Genomic DNA, 13,947 nt, shown 5'->3' with positions numbered 1-13,947 from the left:
CTGGAATAGATGTTATTATCTGTCATTTCGCCTATCAAAAATACAGTAGCAATTACGGCATTGTAAAGGGAGTAAACGCAAAGTGATCCTGTTGTGTTATCTACTAAAGGCCTGGGAAAGTTGAATAACTGTTAGTTAGTATGCTCAAGTAAGGCATTTGAGCCTTATTTGATGGAGGTTTGTTCACATTCTCTTCCTATCACATGTTCTAGTCACTTCTTTGAAAATAATCTCAAGACCAGTTACCCTGGTTTTAAAAACATGAAAGACAAATTACAATATGCTATACTTTGGAGATTTTTTCCTACAATGCCTTCAGATAATATAAGGTTGGTCACAGCCCATGATATAAAATACTAGCTGTTGACTCATAGTTATACTAGAAGGGCCAATTTTGCAGACTGCCAGGATAAAGATGATTTTAATTAAATCGCACAAATCCCTTTGTACTGCAACCAAAACCCTACGCAGGCTGACTCTGAGCCATTCTGGCATGTGTAGAGTTAACCAGGTTACCAGGATTCCTAGTTAACTTCTTTCACTAGGAACGCAATTCGTGTTTACCTATATAAGGAAACCTGTTAGGCTGACCTGAGTTTGGCGGATTTTTGCGCTGACTGAGAGGCGTGTAAGCACACACCCTGGAGGGGGAGTGATTCCGAGCTGGACAGAGCAAGCTTCCTGAATGCCCCAGCCATTCAGCTGATCCGAGGCAAAGAGCCGACACTTGCCCCAGAACAGCCTGCTTGGAGGACCTACGGGTTTGCCTTTTCCAGATCACAATTGAGGAACAAAAACCCGTCCCTGGGAAAAATGGGGAAGCCGGTGAGTCTTACCGCTCTCTCTCTGCTTGCTTCTGCTAAGTGGCACGCCTCTCTGCTCTCACCCAGGAAGCAAAGTGAGAGGCGTAGCTCAGCCTCTAACCCCACAGCTCCTTCCTGAACAAATACAAGGTTTTGCGAATATCTCCAGACAACTTTTTCTGCTTGTTTTGCACACCAAAAATCCACAGAGGCAATGATTTTAGCACCTTAGACATTTCAGAGAGTGTTTTTCCTAGGCAAGAGTTTCTATACCATCGCGATGAGCAAACTCTCTCATCTTTGTTGCACTCTAAAACAGTGGAAATGAGCCTTGGGATACTTTGTGAGGAAGGCTGAACCCCCAAGGAAGTAATAGTAAAATCCAAGAGGGGTTCTTAAAATCACAGGCAGTGTGATAGTCTGCAAAAGTGTAACTTGTCACAAAAAAGGCAATCTGAAGGTATCATTTTTCATTCACGCGGCAGCAAAATCCTTGCATCCTGCACATGTAATAAAGGACACCTTCTGAGACACTGAGGAAAGAAAGAAGCCGAGCTGGCCTCTTTGTTCTAGACAATGTAAAGAAGATCGCTCTCGCATTTTGACAAGGAGCATATGACTATTTATATATCTGGTGAGAACAATGAATAAAGGCTTTATGTCAAAGGTATTGCAGTCAGTTGAGTTAAAATTTGGCTGTATTCTAGACGTATACAAAAATCTCAATCTGAATGTAATTAAACATGGAAATGTGAAAGTGTTTAACAGACTCGCAGGGAAATATTTGTTATATTAGGAACAGCCAATTATAAGAGACAACCGGGAAAGAAAAAAAAAAACTATTTCAACTAAGTTCTGGGGCACAGGTAAAACTTTTTAAAAGAAAGTCAATTTTTTATAGCTGCCAAAAGTGATTTGAAATCAGGTACAAATGTTTATTTTTATTTTTTCACGGTGAGGTGGTTTTCTGAATTGAGTTAGGTTGGATAATTGTGTTGAATAATTTGCTTGTCTTTGAAAGGAATATTGTCATTTTCTGTCATGCACAGAGACTTATCCTAAGAGTTTGGGGAGCAAGATTGTACTACTGACTGCAACAAGTGGCACGAGGACCCAATTTCAGATTTCTGATATTATGAAGTTAATTCTTAAATTAATTTAAAGAAAAGCAATCAGTGCAAACAAACAGATTTGAGGAAATTACCACTTTTTAAAAAAACTACAAGTCATAATTCATTCCCTGGTGAGACTGTTGATTTAATACAAGGATTGGCAACTGCCTAGTCATAAGGACAAAAGCTATTCCCAAATTAATGTAGGGTCTTTGACTCTAAAAAGCATAATTTTCACAGTAACACAACTAAATGAAACCTGCTCATCTCCATGAGACTGAAACACAGAAAAGCAGTGTGTATAATACAGTAGACATTTTAGTAAATAAAATTCTTAATAGCACAAGCAGCAGAACAGAGGGGACAATGCAAATGTTTTAAAGCTTGTTATTGCCTCGGTGCTGCTCAGACAAATAGGAGTCTTGATATTATGTTTCTGTCAATGGGAGTCAGTAACCCAGGAGACACAAAACACTATTTTAAAATATACAGTTAATAACAGATGGTTTAATACCAGGTTGTCTCACCCTGCCGATGAGATGGCCCCGAGCCAAATCAACCAGCGCGTCTGCCGTTTTTCCTGTGAGTTGATATGTACATAGTAGTTATTATACACTAATTACATTAACAGCCAAGGGAATATATAACCAAAAAGACAGATAAGTCTCCTGGGGTGGGGAGGGTGGGTGTGGGTACACATAGGGTTTTTGGATCTCTTGTTTAGAATTCTCCTTGCCAGTGGCACATGAATTACTGCAGATGAGTGGGAGTCTTGGCTCTAGAATCTACTCATCCCTGGCTCCTCGGCAGCTCATTTGGGGGTAATAATATTGTTTATAGTATTTAACACTTTGGTGTTAACAGAGTTTCAAGAGGATTCCTTCTTGAAGATTAAAGTTTAGTGTCCAAACTCATTTAAAGACAGGATGCTGTATGGTTGCATTAACCCTCCTTGAGTCACTGGTACTGTGCGCTTGTGTGAAGGGTTTAACCATTTGACAACCTCCTTAGACCTGCAAGATGTTAGTAGGTGCCCTGGTTAAAATAGATTGAAAGATACTGGGGAAAAAAAAGCTAAGGGAAATAGGTCTTCTCAGAGGCTTAATATGTTCATTCGTTGATATGTGTTCTGACTCACCAAGAGAAGCATATTATGCACCATATGAAATATGGATTGCTGCAAACTTATTTGACAGCTTGCTTCTAGGCTGATCATCCTGAAGAACATTCCTTAAGACAAAGCTTCTTGTGGACAAAGCTACCACAGAGCACTGGTAGATGATGAGTGGGTTGCAGACGTGCCCAGCTGTTGATCTTTCTTGGCACCCGGGCCATGAGACTGTGCTTGGACTGAGTGGATCCCACGAAGGTTATCTCTGGATCATGTATCTTCCTCAGTTTACCCCAATATATTGTAGAGATAGGATCAATTTCTACATCTGTCAAGATGTGTAAAAGTGAGCAAACTGCCTTTGACAATCCAGGTCCAGAATATTGATCAAGCAAGTCAAAATGCCACAACACTTTGTTAACCTGGGCCTTGGGACTCAATGAAAAGAAAAATCGCCTAATTTTTATTATGTGATCGTGGGAGTGTTAAGGCCCTCTGTATATGTCATCTAGTTTGTCCTCTTTATTCCATAAAGAATTTAAAGAGGTGTTCTATAGTGTGTGTGTGTGTTGTTTTTGTTGTATTCTTAGAGATTTCCTGAAAAGCCGATGGCAAAGTGTTTCTTCTTGGGATCCTTTCTAACGTTTAGTTATTGCTTATACTTCCCTTTCTCAAACTGCTATCAGGGTTTGTTTGGCTGGAATTCTCCCACCACCAATGTGGCTTGGTGCAGGGGCAATGGCCATAAAAGAACCTGGCTTTAAAGGTTATTTATTAAATACAAATCCTTTCCTTGGACTCTGTACCAAATTTGTACACAGCGTTCCTATCCCTGGTGAACCTTCTCTAGCTTCCTCTGCCTACCATTTGGCATCAATTAGCTTTCAAAAACATTTTGTGTTATTAATTCCTGTTACATTCATTCAGAAAATATTTATTGAGTGCCTTTTGAAGTCCTATGCTAAGTGCTCTAGAGGAAAAGCAGGTATATAAGATACAGAAGAATTTAAACCAAGTCTTCATGCAACCGATAGTATTTCTGCAAAGAGAAATCTCAATACCTGAATAGTATGCAGCATGTGAAGCATGATTTCCTGCAAACTTACTTGATGACCCACTTTTTTTGCTGATCATCCTCTAAGTCAGAGTTTCCCAATTGGTGGGCACTGAACAGGTAACTGACGCGTCAAGATGGTCATGTTTTTATTGACCAGATGATTTCCGTGTCAGAGAATGCCAGGTAGATGCCAATAAACTTAGTGTGCTTGCAGAGGAAAGACACCACCTGAATCTCCCGGCAGAGCATCCATAAATAACTGAGAGTTGGATGATGCCGTTTTATGTTTTGTTAATGTGATGTTCAAGACCACTCTCTCAGGTTGTCAGGGATTCCTGGGGCGCCACACAGAGAAGAGCTATTAATATTTCCAGAGTATTAGGTAACTTGATAGCTTTTATAATGGCTTGTAACCACTGGAAATTGTTAAGGTACAAGTTTCAGTAACAATTCTCATGAAGCAGACAAGAGCAGCTGCTGTTACTTCTAAGATCGTACATGCAAGGCTTAGAATCGAGGACTGTGAATTAATAACTGGTTTGCACCAGTAGAATTTTCCAAGTACCTAGGGCATTGGTGAAATCAATTTAAAATATATTTATATCTAAGGAAAGGTTAGCTGGTGAGGTGATAGTCAAGACTAAGACTTCTAATGTAAAATACATTTCCATTTTTTAATTAATTGCTCACAACCACATATAAGGGGATCTTCTGTGAACTTTTCAAAGACATTGAGTTACTATAAATATTAATGTCAATGGTTCGGTTAATGTTATTTTTTATTTAAAAAGAAAATAAAATGGTTTGCAGTGCTTTGGGGAATATAGCATTCTCAGATATGTATGGTACTTAATAGCTGAAGCTGCATAAAGAATGTCTCTGACCATATGTGAGCGAGTATCCTCACACTCTCTTGTGAGTTGCTCTTCACTTGTCTAAACTTGAGACAGAAATGAAATTAAGCAGAACCTCCTCGATTTGACAGTTTGAGTTTTAACACGTGACAGAATTGGAATTTTGGTCAAAGAACTTGAGCCAGGATGTGCTGCATTATTTATAGGTATCATTCTACAACAGAGGCCTTGATTATTTAAACCAAAATTATTTTCCCCCGTGAGTATCTATTGTGCAGTTATTTATGTCTGTACTGACACACTCATCATGTATGGCCTTGGGGAACAAAACAGTATATAAACTACCAGAGAACAGATAACGAGTTTACTCGAACTGATATCCTTAGCTTAAAGTTAGGAAACAGAAGAATTGTAGTGTTTCCCAAGTTTCTCCCTAAGCAGTAGATGGTGGGTTTGGCCAAATCATTTCAAACTTCTAGGGAATTCAATTTCCTCATCTGTTAATGGATACATAAATACACACTTCATTGAACAGTTATGAGTATTGAAAATGGTCACGTCTGTAAAGGCAGCTGGCACAACACTGGGCACAAGGTCAATCAGTAAATATTGGTTGGATCTGAAATGAGTGGGGATGGATCAGGCATCTTCAAGTAAGCAATTCAGGGGTTGAAGAAGTAGAAGCAGATACACACTTGTGGCCCTTATGTAATTTTACCCGCTCGATTTGAAATTTGTGTTTCAGTGAAGCACGATATACCTCCTATTGTCTTGTACCAGGTTCCCCTGTTTATTTGCGTTACCTGTTTGTCCCCTGTAGGTTTTTGTGTTTGAGACCCTTGTTCTAAAGACTTCTTCCTTCTGTAGCAATCTATGTTATCTCAGTGTAGGTTTCTTACTCTTCAGGTGTTTTCCCAAAAGTACCGCATTTTATAAACAAACCAAAAAATGCTCTCTTCATGCTTACTAATTTAAAAGCTTGAAATCTTTCCAATAGCAATGTCAGAGGGACTGGGCTAGTAAATTTATTAATAAATCCACTTTTTAAAATAAGGAAAATGTCTCCCTGGCTTCAGTTCATAGCAATGATTTTCCAGGGGTCTTGAAGATGACCCTCTCTTAGGGTATTATACCCCTAAGGTTACCCTCAGACCCCACTCTCTTTCTCTGGCTCCCCAATCCATCACACCCACCCCAGTGGAATGTGACGTTTAATCTGATGTGGCTCCCAAGACTTGGAGAGAATGTGTCCCATGGGCTGACATGCCCTGGCAAGAGTTCATTCATTGCTAAGGCAAGTGGGGGCCATATGGTGTTTGTGTGATGAGGAAGCAGGTAGGCTTTATCAAAATGTAGATCAAGCTGCTCTCTACTTCTGACTTATTTTCACTGAATCTCAGATATTGTCTATTGGTAAGACACAACATTAAGAAAGAAAAAAATTCCTCCGATTAATCTATAACACAATGTTCTCTTAGCACTTAAATATTTTATGGTACATTTATTGAAAGAGCTCTTTTAGACTTAGACTATTATTTAAAAATCATATATTTCTCCTGTGCATACATAAATGGAAAATGTAAGTGAGATAAACTTCTTAAGAAGTTTCAACTTTTCAACTGAGAGTCATCATGTCTGTGCTTTTCTGTACCATGCCATCATACTTTGTGCCAAAATGCAGCATTTCTTTAAAAAAAGCTTCTCTACTATCTCTGAGTTTATACCAGAAAGTAACAATCAAGACTATATTCTTTCCTCAGATGGTTCTGTGAGGGAATGCAGTTGTCCATTCATACTCCCGAGGAATGTCCAGCAAGTTACTACATCTTTCAGTGAGCTAATTCTTTATCACTTTGCACATATATCCACAAATGCATTAAGATCCAGCACACTTGGTGGGTTCCATAGGTCTCCTGGGTATCTGTCCAGACAACTTTCTACCAGTACCACCTAAGCCCTGAGATGATCTGTCTCTCTGATCTGGGGGAAATCCTTCCTCCTTCCTCTTTTTTTGAGTGGCTTTGCCAGGTCTGCAACTTCTCTTCTCTGAATGGGTAAGGCTTGTTTTAAATAATGCCTATAACTCAACTGAAGTGACAGTAATGAAAACTGCTATGATCAAGAGGGTCTGGCAGGGTGAGGTGGTTCACACCTGTAATCCCAGCAGATTACACGGAGGTGGGAGGATCAATTGAGGCCAGAAGTTTGAGACCAGCCTGGGCAACATAGTGAGACCCCATCTTTACAAAAAATTTAAAAATTAGCCGGGTGTGGACTACAGGACTACGTCTGTAGTCCCATCTACTCAGGAGGCTGAAATGAAAGGACCATTTGAGCCCAGGAGTTGAGGCTGCACTCCAGCCTGGGTGATAGAGTGAGAGCAACATCTGTAGTTGCCATATTTACTGCTTTGGCATGGATTTCTTTCCAATTAAGACTAAGTAAGAGAGCAAGGTCCTGGGAAGGATGGGACAGGAATGGGATAAGGATGAGGGGAGAGGAATGGAGAGACGGCAGGCAGAGAAAAACAGAAAGGAGATGCTCCACATTCATTCAATAATATTTATCAAATGCTTGCTCTGAACGAAGCATCACCCTATATGCCGAGGCTAAAGTGGAACCTGGCATTCAAGTAGATAACAGTCAAACGTAGGAGCCAAAAATTGATCAAATATCACACAAACAAGAGTAAAGTTGTGCCTGGAATAAAAGCTATACAGTGGAGGTATATGTTGCCATGAGATTGTACTAGAAGAATATACAATCCAAAGGGAAGTCAGAAAAAGCTTCCCCAAGAAAAGGATGTTTGAGCTGAGAGATAGAAGGAAAGGATGTGAGGCAGTGTGTTTGCAAGGGTAAGAAACAGGCAGATTCTGTGAGGGAATTTTCAACAAGGGATGACATTGGTCTTTCGAAAAGTCCACACTGGCAGCAACCTGGAAAATAGATCAGATCAGAGGGCCATCACAGTGAATGTGGTTGGACCAAACAAAAGCCTAGGAAAGCAAAGATAATATCTATTTGTATTATTAGTAACATCATGGTGGTAGAGATGAAGAGAAGTGGATGCATTCTAGTTGTATTTCAGAGGTGAACTGGACAAGAGTGGATGATTAACGGGACATGGGAGATGGTGAGGGACCAGGAGGTGTCAAGTCAGACTCCCAAGAATTTGGTTCATATAACTAGAGGATTAGTGGTGTAGGGAACAATGGAAGTTGACCTGGTCTGGAATAAGGGAGAGGAATCATTTGTAGCCTGATAGAGTAGAAAATGCACGAGCTTTGACGCTAAAAGTCATGGCGTGGGTTCAAGTCCTAGCTCATTCATATACTAACTGTGTGATGCCAAGTTTCTTTGAGCCTCAGTTCTCCCATCTTTAAAAATTATATCATAAACATCCACCTCAAGAGTTGTTGGGACAATCAGATGAGGTCTACATAAATGAAAATCACCTCATATGTGGTCAAATGTCCTACACATGAGTTACTATTATAACTCTACAAATTACCCAGCAACAGAGCCTGAAAGGAGAATAGCTATTTTCAATAACTTCCTGGGGTGGGGACGGGGGTGGGGTGGTGGGTGAGGGTCTTGACAGCTGAGATCTCAACACTCTGTAAGTTTACCTAAGTGAAGTTTTCTCCTTGTTGATAATGTACAGGGCAGCTATTAACTTCAGTTGTCTGGTGAATTCCTTCTATTTCATTCCAGTCTTTTTACTCCCTCCCCTCAACCTGGATTAAGGGATCCCATATAGGAACAAGCTACACTGCTTTTCTCAGCTGAGATCCCTTATCACTTGTAAGAGGACTATAGGATTTAGGAAAGTGTAACCCGAGAGTTTGCACTAACAGATGAGCACACTCCATTAACTTCACACTCCCAGTAGGGTTTGGGTGAAGGTTTTACCATTCTGTTTTTCTAGCATCGATTTAGCAAGAGCATTTTATATGACATGTGTAATTCCACTGCCCTTGAGTGACCTCAGCGAATTCCTTTCTGGCTTCCAAATATTCTCTCATTAAAGGGAGTCATTAGGCAGTGAAAGCTGCAGCCATAGGGTTAGGAAAACCTTGGAATGAGCAGGTGAGGGGGAAGAGGGGGTTAAGTTCTGTGGAATCCAGGTATTAGCTTCCCTCTCTGCAGGTGTTCTGGTATTGTAAGATCCAAGTCACTACCAAAATTCTCACCCCATTGCCTTATTCCATTTTTTCCCTTTGTTCTTAGCACACATTATTTAAGTCTCTTTATTTTAGAGCTGAACTGTATGCCTACAGTTTGGGTGTATGTATGTAAAACCACATTTATCTTTTCCTGAATTATTAAGAAGATTAAATTTCCCATCAAGACCCTATTTAGTTATTTTTTTCCACACAATAAACTCTTACATTTATATAGAAAAATGTGTGGAAGCAGTAGGGGGCATCCCATTTTGCCATTTCACTTGCGTAATGTTTGGGTGGAAGATTGTGAAGCATTTGTTTGAGTGCTCAGACAACTAGATTGTGCTTGGTTCTTGATCTGGATATTTGAGATTTTTTGCATACACCTAAATTGGAATTTAGATGTGTGAGAGGTGTGGGGAAGGAAGTGGAGTGAAAGCTGTTATTTCAAATAGAAAGCTTAGGTGTGTAAGACCTTCCTCTTTCTATACTTTTCCCTGCCTTCATAATTTTTCCTCTACATGGCCCATTTTGGTGCAAATGCATTACAAGACATAAGGGCAGTTTAAAAAGTCAATTTTAAATCTGAATTGTATCTCCCAAAGAGACTGCTGTTCTCACTTTATAAAGTCCCACTTGGCTGTGGCTTTGCGGAGCTCAAAGCAGGAGCATTCCATAGAAACTTCCAATTAGCATGTGCAATAGTAGTTGCTCCAAGCCTGGATGTTTTAGGAGTCACAATGCAACAGAAGGAAGCCAGAACTAGACAGTGTCAAGCCAGAGAATGAGTTCACTTTGCCCGTGAATGTAGTTACCTGCCAATAAATCATTTGCCAGTAGATTGAAGATAATGAAGGAACCTGGCAGAATGATCCACAGTGAAGGTTGCAGCAAAGAGAAAATACATCAAACATTATAATCAATGAAAAATGGTGAAAACTTCTGTTTCCAGACCCCCAAATAAAGCTCTTGCAGAGATAAAGATGTGAGATTTGCACACCATCAAGCCTTCTGGTCTGTTTATCCTGCTCAGAAAGACTGAAATTGGGGAAGAGCAAGGCCTCTGCCAGCAGACTGTAGGTCATAAATTAGTTAATAAAATCTGGCCCTTGTTATCTTTAAAATAGCCTATTTTATATATACTTGTCTATTTGATTTATTTGTTTCTCTGCTTACTCCAGGCTGTATTTTGGTAGCATAAGTCAATATATGAGTTTTAGATTACATGAAAGCTTATTTATAAATGACCTGCCTTCTGTGAGGAAAATAATAGGGTATGGGGGGTATATAGTTTATTGCTGTTAATCAGAAATTTCAAAGTTAACTTTAGATTTCAATACATAATACTAATGATTCCAAGGAAATTAGTATATTGTTATTTTCCAAAATGTATTTATTTTTATCAAAAATTAATCTGTATTGATGCTTCCAAGATTATTTTAGGGTTTGTGTAGTTCTGATAGATTATTTCCACGTATTGGTGTTATACATTCAGTTCTTGTTTTATCTACTAGAGTCACTCTCAATAATAGAGGAAATTATATGTATCTATGTACATTTCTATGCATATTACATATGTATAAATGTATGTGCCCATTTGAAAGTTTATTTTAAGGAGGGCAAGCTTTAGCTATTGTTTACTGACTTTTTTTCAAAGTCAGAAAAAAGATATAAGAAAAGAAAATGTCAAAATTTTTTAAGACTGAATATAATGACTTAGAAGATAAGTGGAAGATCAAAGAGGTCAGGGGAGAAACGAGAAAAGGAAAGAAAAGAGAAGCAGGAGGTGTTAGAGGAAGGGAGCTCCTAAAACAACAAAAAACTACTCCACTCTCTAGCCAAGCTCACTCCCCATACATAAACAAAAGCCCAGCAAAAAAACAGGTGCAGGACTAAGAGATCAAGAAAAGAAGAGGCAAGCCACAAATTACCAGAAAATACTGGAGACAGAAAGAGAAGGAGGGGAGGGAGGAAAAGAGGGAGGGAGGGAGAGAGAACAAAAGAAAGGGTGAAAAAGATACTTTGGGGGAAATGCTTGCAAAGTTAAAGAAATGAGCAAAAAGGGAAAATGAAGTAAGAAATTAAAAGATAACTAACAAATTAAGACGTAAGAAATGAGACCAAAATGGGCATTGTGCCTGAGTTGGTGGATGGCTAAAAAAACATTGTTCTCTAGGTATCTTGATGAAAGAAGTAGATAGCACAAAAATGGAAGTGGACAATTAGAAGAAAGCAAGAATAAGGTGAAGGGAATGCCGTTAGCCCACATACCAAAACAGCCAGCCAAGGAGTGGGTGCCCAAGAGTGGGTTTGTAATAATGTCCTGGTGGGGTCCTTCCCAGTGAAACTGACCCCTGAAGATGACAGAGCTGGCCTAATCTTTGTGATTAGTCATATTCTGCAATAGTAGTGCAAATGCAGTTTTCTTTTTAAATGTTCCTAACTCAAAAAGGCTTGAGTGGCAGGAGTCCAGGGCTTCTAAGCTGCAAGGTGCTCCACAGAAGGTTGGCTCTTCCTGACTTAATAAATGATTATTCTTGGACAGTAAACAATTGCTTGGTGGCCTAAAGAGTTAATCCCCCAAATGCCTTCCATATTCCCAGGAGTCATTTATTGAACCAGCAGTACCTGGCTTAATATTTATAAAATGCTTCAAATTTCTGCAGGGGAAAAGGAAAGAAAGGCTATAGTAGGTATAGCTATCTGAATCCATTTCTACCGTCAAGCTTTACCAAAGTACCCAACACTTGGTAACTGCCACGCTTACAGCCTGCACGTGAAATTCCAAATCCAGTCTCTTGTGGGTTTGGCCTTATTTATTTATGTTTAATGTTATTTTGCTCATAATGACTTATGTTTATGATTCAGCAACCCGAGGAATTGTTTTTATGGCAAGTTTGCATCTTATAGTCAATCATACATTTCAAGGCCCATTTCAGAAAACGGATTTGACACAGCATGCTAACAGTGAATTATGAATTTTACCTGCAGCAAGGAATGATATTCAGAGTGGTTGAGGAAAGCTTACCAGTTGTTGACTCAAAGTTAGACAGCTGTGTTTAAAACTCCAGTGGGCAATTCTGAAGATGGCAAACTTTACTTTGATACAGTGCCATAGTACCTCCATTAGTGCCCTGGTTAGAATGCAAACATCTGCTTGCTTTTATTGTCCATGTGTTACTTAAGATGGTCTGTTTCTTTATGACGTAAATCACTGGAATCTACTGACTATTTTTAAAGACTCTTTTAGTGTTTCCCTGAAATGATCACTCTTTACGATTGTTTAATAGATAATTGGCCCTTTAGGTACACAAAAATTATAAAGATCATATTTTCTGCTTTCCTGACCTTTTCCAAAGATGACATTACAGCTAAGGTTCCCTGGCCTAGTGCAGAATTGGTTGTCTTTCCAGGCTGTATGAATCACAGGATCACGTTAGCACATGAGGTCAAAAGAAACTTCACATCTCCAGTGAATGAATATGAGACTGCTGTTTTTTGCCCACTGACCATAGCTGTGTGGATTTGCCTAGTTTAATTTGCCCTGTGAGGGTTTGTTGTTTCTTTCCCTGCATATTTATCTCAGTCTGGCAAGCTGCTGGGCAATCTATTTGTCCTCCAGGCTGTGCATGTGTCCAGCACAGATAAGCTTCAGGGCAGCAAGGACCGTCACTTTAATTCCAACGGACTGGCTGTATTCCAGGACATCTTGGTGGGCAATATTATCTTACTTTTATGTTAAGTAAGAGCTTGAAGTCAATGGTACTGCTCAAGAACATGAGCGCCATGAAACAAAGGCTCTACCTATGGGAGAAACAAAACCCATCAATTATGATCCCAGATTTGAGAAAGGATTGGCATAAGATATAATGACTAGTGCCATGGCTCTCTTTAGTCCACTGATTAGAAAGGCTTGGAGGGACAGGCCTATACATACTGGGTCTTGTAACTTATAGAATGTTACACAATAGGCCATCTGGAAGAGTACTCTGATGGTATTCCATAAAACATGGCTCTTACTCAGGTCCTAGGATTGCATGTTGGCAGGAAGTTTCCAGGGAATTCCCAAGGGAAGAATATTGGAAGATGAGAATTTGAAGATTGTGAGAGTTCCTGAAATTTGCCAGAAGATTAAGACAAGGACTAATTGGAAGACTCTGAGAGACCAGAAAGAACAAATGTGGAAACGTTAGGAAGTAACGATTTCATTCCACTTAACATCTTGTTTCTTGCTCTCTCTGGATTCTGAATGCTAAATTTATGAAAATAGGAGGGAGGAAAAGAATGTCTACCAAAGGGAAACAATTGGGAGGTGCACATAAAAGAACATCCACTGCCTCGTGACTAGGGAGAGAAAAAGAATGCAATGGAGAAATTCGAAGTCATTGATTGCAATAAATTTAACAATTACAATGTAGTGCTTAAGAATATAGTATTCCTTAAGTCACAAATAGAGGGATGTGAGTAAGAGAGATAAGTTACAATTCAAATTAATTTCATTTAATTAGTTGAGAAGACTAGATGAGTGGTATTCAAACTTTTTTGATATTTCCAAAGTATCCTCTCTCTCCCTCTCTCTCTCTTTCTCTCTCTCTCTGTCATACACACAAACATACACACACACACACACACACACACACACACACACAAAGATGTGCATGCATGATGCAAGTTATCCCCCTATAAATAAACCAAATAAAACATACATATACATATATATATATATATATGTGTGTGTGTGTGTGTGTGTGTGTGTGTGTGTGTGTGTGTGTGCTGCTTCCCATATCAGCTAAGGAAAGATGTAGGAAAGAACTCACTTTGCTTTCACAACCCCCACTTGCCAG

At 39.4% G+C, this 13,947-nt stretch overlaps 1 protein-coding gene across 1 annotated transcript in view; it reads left to right on the top strand.

Annotated features, from left to right (window-relative positions):
- The first annotated feature begins 409 nt into the window (after positions 1 to 409).
- MID1 (midline 1) overlaps positions 410 to 13,947 on the top strand; it is a 337,134-nt gene continuing 323,596 nt past the window's right edge. Inside the window, exon 1 of the mRNA XM_012656825.1 lies at positions 410 to 825. The gene's annotated coding sequence lies outside the window, so the exon portion shown is untranslated. The remainder of the gene's footprint in view (positions 826 to 13,947) is intronic.

This window comes from Propithecus coquereli, unplaced genomic scaffold, assembly GCF_000956105.1.
Source record: "Propithecus coquereli isolate 6110/MARCELLA unplaced genomic scaffold, Pcoq_1.0 Scaffold52, whole genome shotgun sequence".
In the NCBI taxonomy this organism is placed as follows: domain Eukaryota; kingdom Metazoa; phylum Chordata; class Mammalia; order Primates; family Indriidae; genus Propithecus; species Propithecus coquereli.
Note: the sequence above shows the minus strand (reverse complement) of the source record. Positions and strands in the feature narration are given on the sequence as shown.